This window comes from Artemia sp. Qi Xiang Cuo, chromosome 1 (genome assembly GCF_049724085.1).
Source record: "Artemia sp. Qi Xiang Cuo chromosome 1, ASM4972408v1, whole genome shotgun sequence".
NCBI lineage: Eukaryota > Metazoa > Arthropoda > Branchiopoda > Anostraca > Artemiidae > Artemia > Artemia sp. Qi Xiang Cuo.
This window is the reverse complement of record NC_142794.1, coordinates 59,429,812-59,445,306: the sequence shown is the minus strand read 5'-3', so window position 1 is coordinate 59,445,306 and position 15,495 is coordinate 59,429,812.

The window sequence follows — 15,495 nt, the reverse complement described above, 5'->3', positions numbered from 1 at the left end:
AAACTTCTTGTACGTGTTGTTATGAACCGTAAATGCCAAATAACGATTTTTGCGAATGTTTTCGCTCATATCAGCATTTTAATCAAATTCCGGGATCGTTTGAGCCTATTTCTTCGAAGGAAAATTTCTATACCAATTGTCCTTTCAATAGCACAGAAGCTGGTGTTGCCCAATGTTCATTTAAAACCTTCTCAGAAGAATCCACTAATGAAAAAAAAAAAAAAAGACAAGACGTATTTGCGAGTAAGATTTCATTTGTTTGTTGTGACATTTCAGAACGGTTTCTTCATAAATGAGATTTTGCACGATTGCGAATCTCATGTTTTTAATTGTTTAGGAGGGTTTCTTATTGTATTAAATTAAAACATAAGTTTTTTTAAACTGAAAGTAAGGAGCGACATTAATATTTAAAACAAACAGAAATTATTCCTTATATGAAAGGGGCTGCCCCCTCCTCAACCCTCCGCTCTTTACGCTAAAGTTTGACTCTGTCTCACAACTTTGTTTTTTAAAACAATAAAAAAATGTATCGTAAAGAGCGAGGCGTTAAGGGGGGGCAGCTCCTTTCATATGCGGAATAATTTCTGTTCGTTTTAAGTTTTAATGTCGCTCTTTACTTTCAGTTAAAAAAACTTGTTTTTTTATTTAATCTCTGAAAGTTCTTGAGTTAAAGCAGCTTTTATTTTGGCTCACCGTACGTGAATAATTAAAACGAAGTTTGCATATTAATTTTACTTTTTTTTTTTGTTAAATGCCTTTCTCAAAATTTTGTTCAGACGTAACTTACGAATTAACTTACGTAACGAAGTTCTATATTCGTATATTTTTATTACGTATATTAGGGGGTTGGCCTCCTAGTCAATACTTCGCTCTTTACGCTAAGTTTCGAATTTTGTTCCAATTCTTTAAGAATGACCCCTTAATCACAAAAGACCGTTAATTAGAATAAATAGCTCTGATGAAAATACAAGAAAAAACTTTAGCGTATAGAGCGAGGTAATGAGTAGGGGGGGGGGGAACCCAATCATATACGGTTTGATTTCTGTTCGTTTTAAATTTTAATGTTGCTCCTTACTTTCAGTTGAATTTTTTTTTTTATTTAATTTCTGATGAGTTTTTTTAAATAATACTGGGAAATCCGGCACCCCCTTCATAGCAATATCCCTTTCCCCTTGAAAACTTCCTCCATGGAAAGATCACCCCATGTAACACCCGACCCACCCCCCTCCCCAGCTACCAAAAAAATATCCCTGAAAACTTCTGTATACTTCCCAATAACCAATACTATATGTAAACATTGGGCAACGTTCATAACTTGCAGACCTTCCCCCGGGGACTGTAGGGGATCCAGTCATCCTCATAGACAAAGTTATTATATTTTTCGACCATGCTGAACAAAATGGCTATTTCAAATTTTTTGATCAGGTGACTTTGGAAAAAAATGAGCGTGTGAGGGGGTCTAATTGTCCTCCATTTTTTTGGTCACTTAAAAGGGGCACTATAGCTTTTAATTTCCGTTCGAATGAGCCCTCCTGCGATATTCTAGGAACACTGGGTCGATACAATCACCCCTAGGAAAAAAAACAAATAAACACGCATCCGTGATCTTTCTTCTGGCAAAAAAATACAACATTCCACATTTTTGCAACAGGAGCTTGAAACTTCTATAGTAGGTTTTTTTGTTACGCTGAATCTGATGGTGTGATTTTCATTTAGGTTCTATGACTTTTAGGGGGTTTCCCCCTTTTTTCAAAAATAAGGAACATTTTTTCAGGCAAGTAACTTTTGATCGGTAAGACTAAACTTGATGAAACTTATATATTTGAAGTCAGCATAAAAATATGATTCTTTTGATGTATCTATTGGTATCAAAATTCCGTTTTTCAGAGTTTCGGTTACTATTGGGCCGGGTCGCTCCTTACTTACAGTTCGTTACCACGAACTGTTTGATCTGCAGGCTAATTGTTATTTTCGTCAATTCCTAAATCCTAAATTGGGCTAGAATTTTCTATATGGAAAATAAAAATTAAATTAAAAATCAATTAAATAAGAACCTAAATATATTTGTTTAGGATGTTTTTTGTATTGTGTCTGCAGGCTAACTGTTATTTTCGTCTTTTCCTAAATCCTATCTAGTTACAATTTTCTAAAATAGTTTTACCTCTTTATAATTCTGACTTTAAAATTATCCCTATGTTTTTCTCTATTGTGCATGTTTCGGTTATAGCCTGTATTTTGTGATTTTACAGATGGCGATATCAAAAGGACTTAGGAACTGTGCAGGCAAGGGAAAAATTCCTAAAGGTAGTTAAACTGAACTTGGATCCTCAAAATTTTCATTTGGTCCACTACCACTTACCCACCCTCCCCCAAGAGTCACAGGGATAACAACTAAATTTCTTTATGTTTTGGTCTCCGGTTTTTCTTCTTTTTTCTAGAAGTTGCACTTCCGTTTCAACAAACTATTGATATCATGACAGAATTTGAATCTTTGAGCGATGAATGGAAAAAATTATCCTCACCTTCTACCACTCTATAAATTACTTTTCCTTAATACATTATTGCTAAACGATGCTCTATACTGAGTGATCATTACCATGACATATACAATAACCAAAAATCACAGCCTGAAAGTATGATGGAAGACAGAAAATAGAAGACATCAAACAACAAGGTTTGTCCTTTAAATTTAAAGGGAATACAATCCAACAAAATAGGTTCAATAAACATTTGATCCAATCATTTGGCCATATCTTAGCTATCAAACTACCAAGGGGTAACTTGTCCCTTCAATTTTTCGATTCTAAAAGTATACTTTTGATTCAAATACTTTAAACGTAATTTAAACGTGGTGCGCATTTTCAGTCAATTACCTATTGATATCAAAATATTCAAAGTTCTTGATTTAAGTAAGATGCGCCCCACATTTAAATTATGTTTAAAATATGCATATCAAAAGTATTCTTTAGAAATGAAAAATTTATTTTCCCAAACAACAAAAGTACGAAGAACAAAAGAGAAATCTTTTTGTAAGACAGTGGAGATAATTTGAATGAATATTTCGGCCCTATGTCCAAGGACCGTCCTCAGCAAGACAAAAATATATGAAAGAAAAAAGAAAAAAGAAAGAGTCACAACAACATACGACCAATAAAACCAAAAAAGTGAAAATTTTTTTCAAAGCGGTCCTAGCATCATTACTTCAGCGAAGTTCAACCAGGACTGATAAAAAGTAAGGTAAAACAAGGCGATTCAATGAAATGAAAGAAAAATAAATTAAAAACACGTTCTTATTGCTAATCCCGCTTTTTTGGCAGCTAACCTCAAAGGTCTTTTTGTGAGAGGTTCTGTGTTAATGTCTATCGGTTTTTTTAAATATTTTGTAAGATCAGTTTTAATTGAATTTACGTAAAGAGCATTTAGTGTATATTCCCCCAAGTCCCTATTTAAGGAAATATTATTATTAATCTTAAGTCTGATTTCAATTGATTCTCGGACTACCTGCTTTATGCCCAGGTCATTGCTAATAAGGGCGGATTCATCAAAAGGTATATTGTGGTTAGGATTTTCAAAAATATGGCTGCCTAATGCAGAATCAGATGAAACAGTGGAAATATTAGAATTTAAAGCTTTGACAATATCATCTTTATGCTCTTGTATGCGCTTTTCTAAATTCTGGTGTGTTCTACCTATATAATATTTGCCACAATCGCATGGTATTTGATAGACCCCTCTTTGGCGAGTAACTGGGGTTTTATCTTTACCAGAATTTAGAAAATTTATGATTCTAAAATTATTTGTGAATACTACATACAGATTATTTTTTGTGCAAACTTTTTTAAGATATGTAGTGATTTTTGGGATATAGGGGAGGTAAATTATGTTTAAGGGCTTGTCAAACATCTCACTTGGTAAACTATCATTAATTTTACGGGAATGTCTTTTCAGTCTACAGTTAATTACACTATTAATAAATAACATAGGATACCCATTTCCAAAAAGTATGTCCTTGATAAAGTTTAATTCTGCTGTGATGTGGGAATCAGAACAAATATTTGGGGCCCGATCGACGAGGGATATTACGACTGCTCTTTTAACTTGGGGGGGTGGGGGGGGTGGTTTGATGTAAAATGCAAATATCTATTATTTTGTGTTGGTTTTCTATAAATAGTAAAATTGAGTTTATCGAAGCTACGAATAACTAACACATCTAGGAATGGGATTTTATTTGCGATTTCAATTTCTAAAGTAAACTGTAAATTTCTATCGTATGTATTAAGGTGAACTAAAAAACCCATAAGTTCATTTTCCCCATAGTTCCAGAGTGAAATTATGTCATCCATGTAACGTCCCCAAAAGATATGTCTAAAAATACGAATCTAATGCCCAATGTTCGATATGTTCCACATAAATATTTGACAGTAGCCCGGAGAGGGGAGCACCCATCGCTAAACCCTTAATTGTCGGGTAAAAAGAATTACGGAAATAGAAATACATTGAGTATTTGTTACGAAGTTTAACAAAGGTCATTAAGACATCACAATCTATTTATGCTGCTGAAGCTTCTATTAAGTGATAATTTTCTTTGATTTTATCTTCTAATAACTGTTCAGATGCTGTGAAATCAATGTTTGTATACATTGAAACAATATCAGAGCTATTTATAATGGTATTTTCTGAGATGTTTACAGTTGCGAGGTTTTCAACTAAATTTACTGAATTACATATATATAATTTGTGAGATTAAACTAAAGGCTTGAAGACTATATCAAATTCTCCACCAATATTAGATGTAGGGGGTCTTGTACAAGCTACTATGGGCCTTAAAGGAGTGCCTTGCTTATTTAATTTTGGTAGACCATAAAACTTTGGGCAAAAGCTACCACGGGGGAAAAATTTATTGTAAAGCTGCGTAGTAATTTTACCATTTTGTTTTAAACATTTTAATTCATTTATTATTTTGTTTGCAAATTTATCAGTCTGATCGTGGGTTGTAGTTCTATATGTTTTTTTTTTTTTTTGGTAGTTCTATATATATTTCGGCCCTTGGACATAGGGCCGAAATATTCATTCAAATTATCTCCACTGTCTTACAAAAAGATTTCCCTTTTGTTATTTGTACTTTTGTTGTTTGTTATGGAAAGGCAGTGTGGTCTTCGTCGCTATTTTCATTTATTTTCCCCTTTTTAGCCATTCGTAGAAGGTGTTTTTTTAAAAGTTTTATTTTATAAAGTATTTATTTAACTCTTCTTCGTCTTAAATTGTGTAAATTGAACCTAATTAGTTCTTCAATACATACTATATTTAGTATGCATTGACTATCCGGACACACTGCTCCTACGTGAAAATAGCTTAAAGACAAGAATGCTTGTCCAATGAATACTTGAGTGTTTTTGAGATCCAAGTATATCAGAATATAAAAATGTTAGGTAAGGCAAAGCTGTATACAAAGTTTGAGCCGAATCGGATGAGAAGAAGGGGTAGAAATAAGCATCTCAAATTTTGAAGACAGAATCAGCAAATTAAGTAAAACGTGGTAAAAACGACGGGTTGGCTTGCTTGACGACAAACGCGCTAAATCATAATCATTGTTTGGCTTCATCGAAAACTTCCCTTCTCTGGTGTGAAAAGTAAGGAATTTGGTCAAAATTTCATCAACGTCTTCGCCATTCTTCACCCTCACTGGTGGAATCACAAATCAACGACCTGATTTCTTCTCTTAGCCATTAAAGCTCTTTCTTTCAGTTTTCTATTCTCGCCTGAGAGCAAAGGCCTAACTGCAGAAAGCTAAAAAGTAAGGAGTTATGTTTTAAAATAGAAGTAAGGCCTTGTTAGTTTAATGACCCAACGACAGATCAATTGATCACCATTTGAAGATAATAAGAAAAAGAGGACTTATGGGAAAATGATTAATATGGGGACTATTGCTTGAGTAAATACTACTTCTTTGTTAGAAGAGTAGTTTCTTCAAACAGATTGTCTTTTTTTTCAAAGTCCTTGTTTTTTCAAAGTCAGAAAGTTTAACGTTATTAGTTTAATAACAGAATTGAGTTTAATGCTATCATTAAGCAAAAAAAAAAAAACATTTTTCAAACGGTCCAAGTGACATAACTACAATTCCAGGAATAAATCGTCTTAGGCATTAAATAAAGAGACATAACCTTAAAGTGATTGTTGTTTTTAAAACAGAAGTAAGACTTCTGTTTTACCATTGTTATTTTATTGTGAAAATATCATAATTTTTTAATGTTGGTGTTTCTGCTTTTTTTTTAGAAAAAAAAGATTTAGTGGAATCGCTACAAGTAGACAACCTGTCATTTCCGTGATCTCATTGAATTAATCTTGACCCATTTCAAAGTAATTCTAACTCGTGAATACTTTTTTTTATGTTCATAGAAAACTGAATCATTGACAATAGTAACTTTTAGTCATACCATGTCTCCTTGGGCATTTTTGATCATCCGTGGAGTTTATTTAAAGAAGAGGAAATAATAATTATAGAAAACTACTACTACTAACAACCCAATCAACACCAAGCCGCCTGAGGCAAACATAGCTCCGCACGCTCCTCCTCCATCCCAATCTATTCAACGCATTCCCAGGAAGTTCCCATTTCCCTGAAATCTTTCCTTATGACATCCTCCCAACCCACCGGGGACAACTTGCTTTCTGTTGGGCCCCAGATTGTTGACCGAAAAGGACAATATTTGGCAATCTTTTATCCTTCATCCGCAGAACGTGCTCTAGCCATCACAACCTTTCTCGCATTATATTCCTAGAAAGCGGGATTGATATACATTTTTTGTAGAACTACTGTTTGAAATACGGTCAGTCAGTCTGGTACCCAAAACAATCCGTAGGCAACCCAAACCCAAAACGAACAGAAATTAGAATAAATAACAGAAGACATTAACATGAGTAGGGCTCAAAACCCCTATGCCTTCCCAAGGCCAGAACATAATTTGCACTTTACTGAAAAAACATAGATGTTTTTACTTTTATAACTTTAATAATTCAAATAATATTAACATTTTGATTACTAAATATAAGTATATGTATATTAAACTGACAATGCAAGTTCATTTGTATTTTTTCAGTAAAGTGCAAATTATGTTCTGGCCTAGGGAAGGCATAGGGGTTTTGAGCCCTACTCATGTTAATCTCTGCTCGTTTTTAGTTTGACTTGGTTATTTATTGTAATTTCTGTTCGTTTTGGGTTTCATTTATTTATTGATGCTGATTTTTGTAGTTTCACGCTTGGTAGATTATTTGATTTTATTTTTGCTCATTTTTGGTTTAATGTAGTTCTTTACTTTTATTTGAAAAACTTATTTTGTGGGAAAAGTTTTTTAAATTAATTTCTGTTCATTTTATACTGACATAGTCTTTTCAATGAAAAAGAAAATAATGCTTTAAATCTTTTCTTTTTTTTAAGACTTTATAGTTTGGCCGGCTATTTTTATGCTGGAGAAAAATTCTCAGCAATTTTGAACAACCTACACCCTTTTAGAAATCTGGACACAAATAGTAGTGTTTAATTTAGTTTAATGCCTCCTCTAGTTGACCTGAAATAGAAAACTTTAGCATTAGCACAATGCATTCTGATTTAATCTTAAGGCAACATTTAGTTTTTAAACACAATGGGCAAATGGGAGGGTGGGCGGGAGAGGGTGATTAGTTGCCGTCCAATCCCTTTCAACTATTAAAAAGGGCATTAGCCCTTTCTATTTTCAATCTAATGAGCCCTTTTCGAAGTTCCTACGACAACTCCTTGGATACGAAGTGCCCTGGTCTAAACAAAAAAAAGAATAATAACACATTGTAGCCACATCGATCTTTACTATGACAATGTCAAGCCTTCCAATCACTTTCGACTATTAAAAAGGGCACTAGACCTTTCAATTTCCACTCGAATGGGCCCTTTTTGAGTTTCTACGACAACGCTTTCTATAAACACATTATATGCACCTAGAGCATAAATTACAACCCTTTCCCTGTGGGCGGTGAGGGGGTTGTCATCCTCAAATACTTAGGTTCCAGAACTTTCCACTATGTTAACCAAATGGCTATCTCAAAATTTTGGTTGGATGTGTTTGGGGAACTGATGGGCCAAGAGCGGATCCAGGATTTTTTTTCGGGGGGGGGGGGTTACTAATTTTTGACTTTTTCGGGGGGGGATTTTACTAATTTTTGACTCTAATTTTTGACTACTAGTTTTCGAATAATTATGCTAATTTTTACCTAGGTTTTACTAATTTTCGACTTATTTTCGACTCGGTCAAAAATTTCGGGGGGGGGGGGTGGTTCAAACCGGGTAACCCCCCCCCCCCCTGGACACGGCCTTGTGGTGGGCGTTAGTTGCTCTACAATCCCTTTCAACTATTAAAAAAGGCACTATCCCATTCAATTTCCAATCGAATGAGCCCTTTTGAAGTTTCTACGACAAAGCTTTCAATAAAAACCTTATAGGCCCCCTGGGCAAAACTTACAACTCTTGCCTTGAGGGCTGGGGGGGGGGTTGTCATCCTCAAAGACCTAATTTCTAGAACTTTCAACTACGTTGAACAAAACTGATATCATAAAATTTTGATTGGATGTGTTTGGGGATTTGGTGGGCGTGAGAGGGGGGTTAGTTGCACTTCAATCACTTCAGACTATTAAAAACGGCACTAGCCCTTTCAATTTCCAATCGAATGAGCCCTTTTTGAAGTTTCTACGAACACACTTTCTGTAAGAAAGTAACTTTCTGTAAGACCTTATATGCCCACGGGGCATAACTTACAACCTTTGCCCTGAGGGCTGTGATGGGGTTGTCATCCTCAAAGACATAATTTCCGGACCTTTCATCTGCGTGTATCAAAATGGATATCTCAAGATGTTGACTAGATTTGTTTGGGGAAATGGTGGGCGTGAGGGGGGGGGGTTACTTGCCCTCCAATCACTGTCGACAATTAAAAAGGGCACTAGCCGTTTCAATTTTCAATCGAATGATTCCTTTTTGAAGTTGATACGACAACACTTTCTATAAAAAAAAACTTATATGCCCCTAGGGTATAACTTTCAACCCTTGCCCTGAGAGCTGTGGGGGGAGCGTCATCCTCAAAAACATAATTTCCGGGCTTTTAACTACATCGAACAGAATGGCTATCTCAAAATTTTGATTGGATGTGTTTGGGGAAATGGTGGGCGTGAGAGGGGGGTTACTTGCCCTCCAATCACTGTCGACTATTAAAAAGGGCACTAGCCGTTTCAATTTCCAATCTGATGATTCCTTTTCGAAGTTTATACGACAACGTTTTCTATAAAAAAAACTTATATGCCCCCAGGGCATAACTTTCAACCCTTGCCCTGAGAGCTGTGGGGGGAGCGTCATCCTCAAAAACATAATTTCCGGACTTTTTAGCTGCGTCGAAAATGTTCGTCTCAAAATTTTAATTGGATGTGTTTGGGGAAACGATGGGTGTGAGAGGGGTGCTAGCTGTCGATCAATCACTTTCAAATATTTAAAAAAGGCCAAGCCCTTCTAATTTCCAATCGAATGAGCCTTCTTTGAAGTTTCTACAACGTCACTATCTATAAAAACCTTATATTCTCCCAGGGCATAACTTACCACCCTTGCCCCGAGGGCTCTGAGGGGGTTATCATCCTCAAAGACCAAATTTCTAAAACTTTTAACTATGTTGAAAAAAGTGGCGATCTAAAAATTTGGATTGGATGTGTCTGGGGAAAAGGAGAGTATGAGAGGGGAATTATTTGTTTCTGAATTCCGTTCGACTGCCGAACTTAGCAATAGCCCTATGAATTGCCAATCGAATGAGCCCTTTTTCTTGTTTTCACGATACAGATTTCAAAAAAAACGTTATATAGCCCCAGGGTATAACTTAAAACCCTTAACCTGGGGGCTGTGGGGGGATTGTCATCCTCAAAGATATAATTTCCGGACCTTTCAACTACTTTGAACAAAACGGCTATCTCAAAATTTTGATGGGATGTGTTTGGATAAATTGTGGTCGTGGAAAGAGTGTTAGTGGCTCTCTATACAGCGATAACTATTAAAAATACCATCGGCAAGTTAAACGATAAGTTCAATGAGCCCATTTCTAATTTTCTACGACAATACTTTCCATTAGAACCTTATATACACAACGGGCATTACTTACAACCCTTGCCCTGCGGGCTGTGGGGTTTTGTTATTCTCAAAGACCTAATCTCCAGAATTTCCAACTACGTTGAACAAAATGGCTATCTTAAAATTTTGATTGGATGTGTTTGGGGAAAGGTGGGCATGAGATGGGGATTAGTCGCCTTCCAATCACTTTCGACTATTAAAAAGGGCACTAGCCCTTTGAATATCCAATCGAATGAGCCTTTTTTGAAGTTTCTACGACAACGCTTTCAATAAAAACCTAATGTGCCCCCAGGGCATAACTTAGAACCCTTGCCCTGAGGGCTGTGGGGGAGTGTCCCTCGCTCACGCCCACCATTTCCCCAAACATATCTAATCATAGTTTTGAGATAGCCATTTTGTTCAACGTAGTTGAAAGTCCAGAAATTATATCTGAGGATGACAAACCCCATCAGCCCCTAGGGCAAAGGTTGTAAGTTATGCCCAGGGGGCATATAAGGTTTTTATTGAAAGTATTGTCGTAGAAACTTCAAAAAGGGCTCATTAAATTGGGAATTGAGAGGGCTAGTGCCCTTATTAATAGTCAAAAGCCATGCGGGTGCAAATGCCCACCCCCCCACGCCCATCATTTCCCCAAAGACTTCCGATCAACATTTTGATGTAGCCATTTTGTTGAACGTAGATGAAGGGTATGAAAATTACGTCTTTGAGTATGACAACCCCCCAAATCCCTAAGAACTAATGTTGTAAGTTATGCCTTGGGGGCATATAAGGTTTTTATAGAAAACGTTGTCGTAAAAACTTCAAAAAAGGTTCATCCGACTGGAAATTGAGAGGGCTAATACCCTATTTAATTGTCGAAAGTAATCGGAGGGAGAATCCCCCCACGCCCATCATTTCCCCAAACGATTCCGGTCCACATTTTGATATGGTCATTTTTTTTCGACGTCGTTGAAAGGTCTAGAAATTATTTCTTTGAGGATGAACCCCGCCCCCCATAGCCCTCAGGACAAGGGTAGTAAGTTATGCCCTTGGAAAATATAAGGTTTGTATCGAAAGTTTTATCGTAGAAGCTTGAAAAAGGGCTCATTCGATTGGAAATTGAGAGGATTAGTGCCTTTTTTATTAGTCGAAAGTGATCAGAGGGCAATTGACCCCCCCATGCCCATCATTTCTCCAAACACTTCCAATCAAAATTTTTAGAGCCGTTTTATTCAATGTATTTGAAAGGTCTGGAAATTAGGTCTTAGAGGATGACAAATCCCCCCACCCCTCAGGGCAAGGGTTGTAAGTTATTCCGTGGGGGCCTATAAGGTTTTTATATAAAGCGTGGTCATATAAACTTCGGATGGGTGTCATTGGATTGGTAATCCAATGACGCTCTAGTGCTCTTTTTAAGATTCAAAGGGATCAGAGGGCAGTTACCCCCTCCTCACACACACACACACACGTCGTATTGCCCGGAAATGTATCTAACAGAAACTTTGAGGTAGCTATTCTATTGAAAATTGTCAAAATATACTATGAGATGGCTTTTGGGGTCGGAACAAACCCCAGGGATTGGGGGCAAGTGTCAATTATACCCAGGCGGTATTTAAAATTTTTATGGATGGTATGGTCGTTTACCTTTAGAAAAGGCTTACTTGTAGCAAAATTTAAAGTTCTAGTTCCTTTTTAAGCGTCAAAAGTGATGTATGGCATTTATCCCCCCCCCTCTCCTACAACCTCTCCTTTCACCAAACACATCTGATTTAATTATGAGATAGCGATTTTTTTTAAATAGTCCAAAAAACATATAATAATGTCTCTAGGTATGACACAACCCCCCAGCACCCTGGGGATAGGGTCGTAAGTTATTTTATGAGGGCATATAAGGATTTTATTGAATGGGTGGTCATATAAACACCAGATGGGGCTTATTTGATTCGAAATTGGAAGTTATAGTGACCTATTTAAGTCAAAGTGATTTAAGATCAAACAGCTCCCCCTCCCTCCACGCTCAGCATTTACCTTAACATCTCCGATCAAAATTTGGAGATAACAATTTTATTCATCGTAGTTGAAGGTTTCATAAATTATGTCTGTGAGGAATACACTCCCCCCCCCCTACAGCTCTCAGGGAAAGTGTTGTAAGTTATGCCCTTGGGGTATATAAGGTTCTTATAAAAAGGGTGGTCATATATGCTTTGGGAGGGACTCATTGGATTGGTAATCATAAGTTTTAGTGCCCTTTTTAAGAGTCAAAGTGATCAGGAAGCTACCCCCCCCCCAGCTAGCCGTGAAGGAACACACACACACAAGCACGTTGTGTTTTCCTGAGATGTATTCAATAGATATTTTGAGACAGTCCTTTTTGTTTAAAAAAGTCCAAATATCCTATAACAAGGCTTTTGAGGTTGATACAAACCCCCAGAGCCTGAGGGCGAGGGTTGCAGGTTATGTCCCTGGTGTATTTAAGGTACTTATGAAAGGGATGGTTGTATAAGCTTTAGAGGTCGTTCATTTTGTTGTAACCAAAAGCTTTCGATCCCTTTTAAGATTCAGTACTGATGGAGATGGAGTAGCACCCCCCACCCAGCTACTCGTCTTCTAACCGAATTTCGCTTACTATAATTTGGCAACGTCACGATTGTTTAAAACAGCTCAAAGAACGTATGACAATACATCTAGCGTTGGAACAACTCCCCACAGCCCTGGGGCAAGGACTTTAATTTATGCCTTGGGGGGATATAAGGTTTTTATGGAATGGGTGGTCGTATTAAATTCAGATGGATCTCATTTGATTTTAAATTGGAAGTTATAGTGCCTTTTTTAAGAGTCAAAGTGATTTGACAAGAACTCCCCCCCCCCGCGCCCATCATTTCCCATAACAGATATCCAAACAAAGTTTTGAGACATCAATTTTTCTAACATTATAGAAAGGTTCAGTAATTATGCGTAGCAATAGTTATAGTAGCAGTATGCAAATAGCACTTTTTTCTTCAACATCCCCCTCAACACACGATAAAGTTTTTAACTTAAAACCATCAACCGGTCCTGAAGTAATGCTGATACGTCCTCTTGAAAACCTATATGGACATAGTATGTTTCGATTTATTTCAATACAGTTACAATATTGTCAAAAACTTTCGCCTTAATACCCTTAGGTCTATTAGTTGCAGCAGTAGCACCAGTAAATATAGTAGTAGCAGTACTAGTACAGCTAATAGTAGCAATAGTACCGGTAGTTGTAGGAGTAGAAGCATTAGTATTAGAATGCAAATATTGTCTTTTGGTTAGTTCAAAATCCCCCACAACAAGCGTTGTAAGTTTTAATTTCACACACGAGACCGTTCCTAAGATATTGCTGATTTGCCTTTTAACAACCTGCATACGGATGGCAGGTTGTCATCCATACAACAGAAATATTATCTGAAATTTCACCTTCATACCTTCACAGGTTGTGAATTTTGAGCTAGCCAGAAGACACTGTGTATATTCATTTAATGCTGCTTCCACGGTTACTGTAATTAACGACACTAATTGCATTAAGTTTTTAGCTAAACTTTTAGGGAACGTTTAGGAGTTTCGATCACATAAAAAACATGCCCGCCTATAGTTATTTAAGGGGCATTCTAGCAGTGCTGGGCATATAAGGACCCATACAGTAATGAGCCATCACAACTAGTAATATCCTTTATACTTTTAGAAAGGCTACTTGACTGAAAATGTTAATATCCAAGGCCCCTTAACGAGTCAAAGGTAAGTAGAGGGTACTCAGCCCTCCTCTTTAACTCATAATTCTTCAGACACTTCCAATCAAAATTTTAAGACAGCCATTTTGTTTAGCATAGCTGAATGGTCTAGTAACTATATCTGTAGGGTTATTGGGTAGTTCAACCCCCCACAGTTACGTAATTTGCCCATTATGCTTAAAAACTAAATGTTGTTTTAAAATTAAATCAAAACACTGTTTGTATGCTGGTTGCAAATAAGACATCCCCGAAATATACCAAGAACGACTGAGGCTATTAAGTTTAAATTTTTGGGGCTACCTCTGTTACTACTTCTGCTCTTAAAATTTTACTAAATCAAAAGAGTGTAATTGTATCCAGGCTGTAAAAGAGCATAGATATAATTTTTTGGGAATGGTATTAACTTTTATTTATCAGGTCAACTAAATGATGTATATGACTAAATTAAACACTACTACTTGTGTCATGATTTTCAAAAGAGTTTATGTTGTTAAAAATTGCTGAAAAAATATCTCCAGCCCTTAAATAGCAGGCCAAACTATAAATTCTTAAAGGACAACCGGGAAGATTCAAACTATTACTTTCTTTTCCCTGAAAAAGACTATGTCAGTATAGAACAAACATAAATTAATTAAAAAAACTTTTCCACAAAATAAGTTTTTCAAAAAAAAAGTAAAAAACTCCATTAAACCAAAAATGAACGAAAATAGAATCAAATAATCTACCAAGCATTCAACTTTCACAAATCAGTATCTATAAGCAAATGAAACCCAAAACGAACAGAAATTAAAATAAATAACAGAGTCAGACTCAAAACGACCAGAAATTAATATGAGTAGGGTTCTAAACCCCTGTGCTTTCTAAAAGCAAGAATATAATTTGTACTTTACTGAAAAAAAAATCAAAGGAATGTGCTTTGTCAGGTTAATATACATATGCAGACATTTATTCCTTAAAATCTTAATTAATTTTCGATTTCTTAAAGTTATAAAAATGAAAACATTTAAAAGGATTTTTATTTTTTTCAGTAAAGTACAAGTTATATTCTGGCTTTTAGAAAGCATAGGGGTTTAGAACCCTACTTATATTAATTTCTGCACGTTTTGAGTTGAATTAATTTCTGCCCACGGAAAATCAAGTCTCTACGTATAATCTTCGTCTATCAAAATTGAACTATCTTTGAACATTGCTACTGACTCAGTAATCAGTTGAAGTTGTTGAAGTTACTGACTCAGTAATCAGTTGAAGTTGTTATGAGATGCTTAATTTTTGCTTTTAATGTGTTCTACTTTTGTTCTTCTCTTTTTCATTATTGCTCTGTCCTATTATTTTTTGTTTCATGTTTTTTTAAATAAATAAATTTTATGATTGTAGCAGAAGGAAGTGAATTAATTTTAGTCAACTTGGCGATCAATTACTTAAAAGTTGTTTTCTCGATTTTAATTTTGAACTTTCATTTAAGAGTTTTTTTTTTAAACTGAACATGTCATAAAACAATCATTTTTAATTTCAACAATCATGTTAAATCTCCCTCATAATTATTGTTTATCCTTTTTATATTTACCAGGAAAAAACTAAAAAATGCGGATGAAGCAAATAAGATAGCACCTATTAAAAAAAACACTTTCAAGAAAA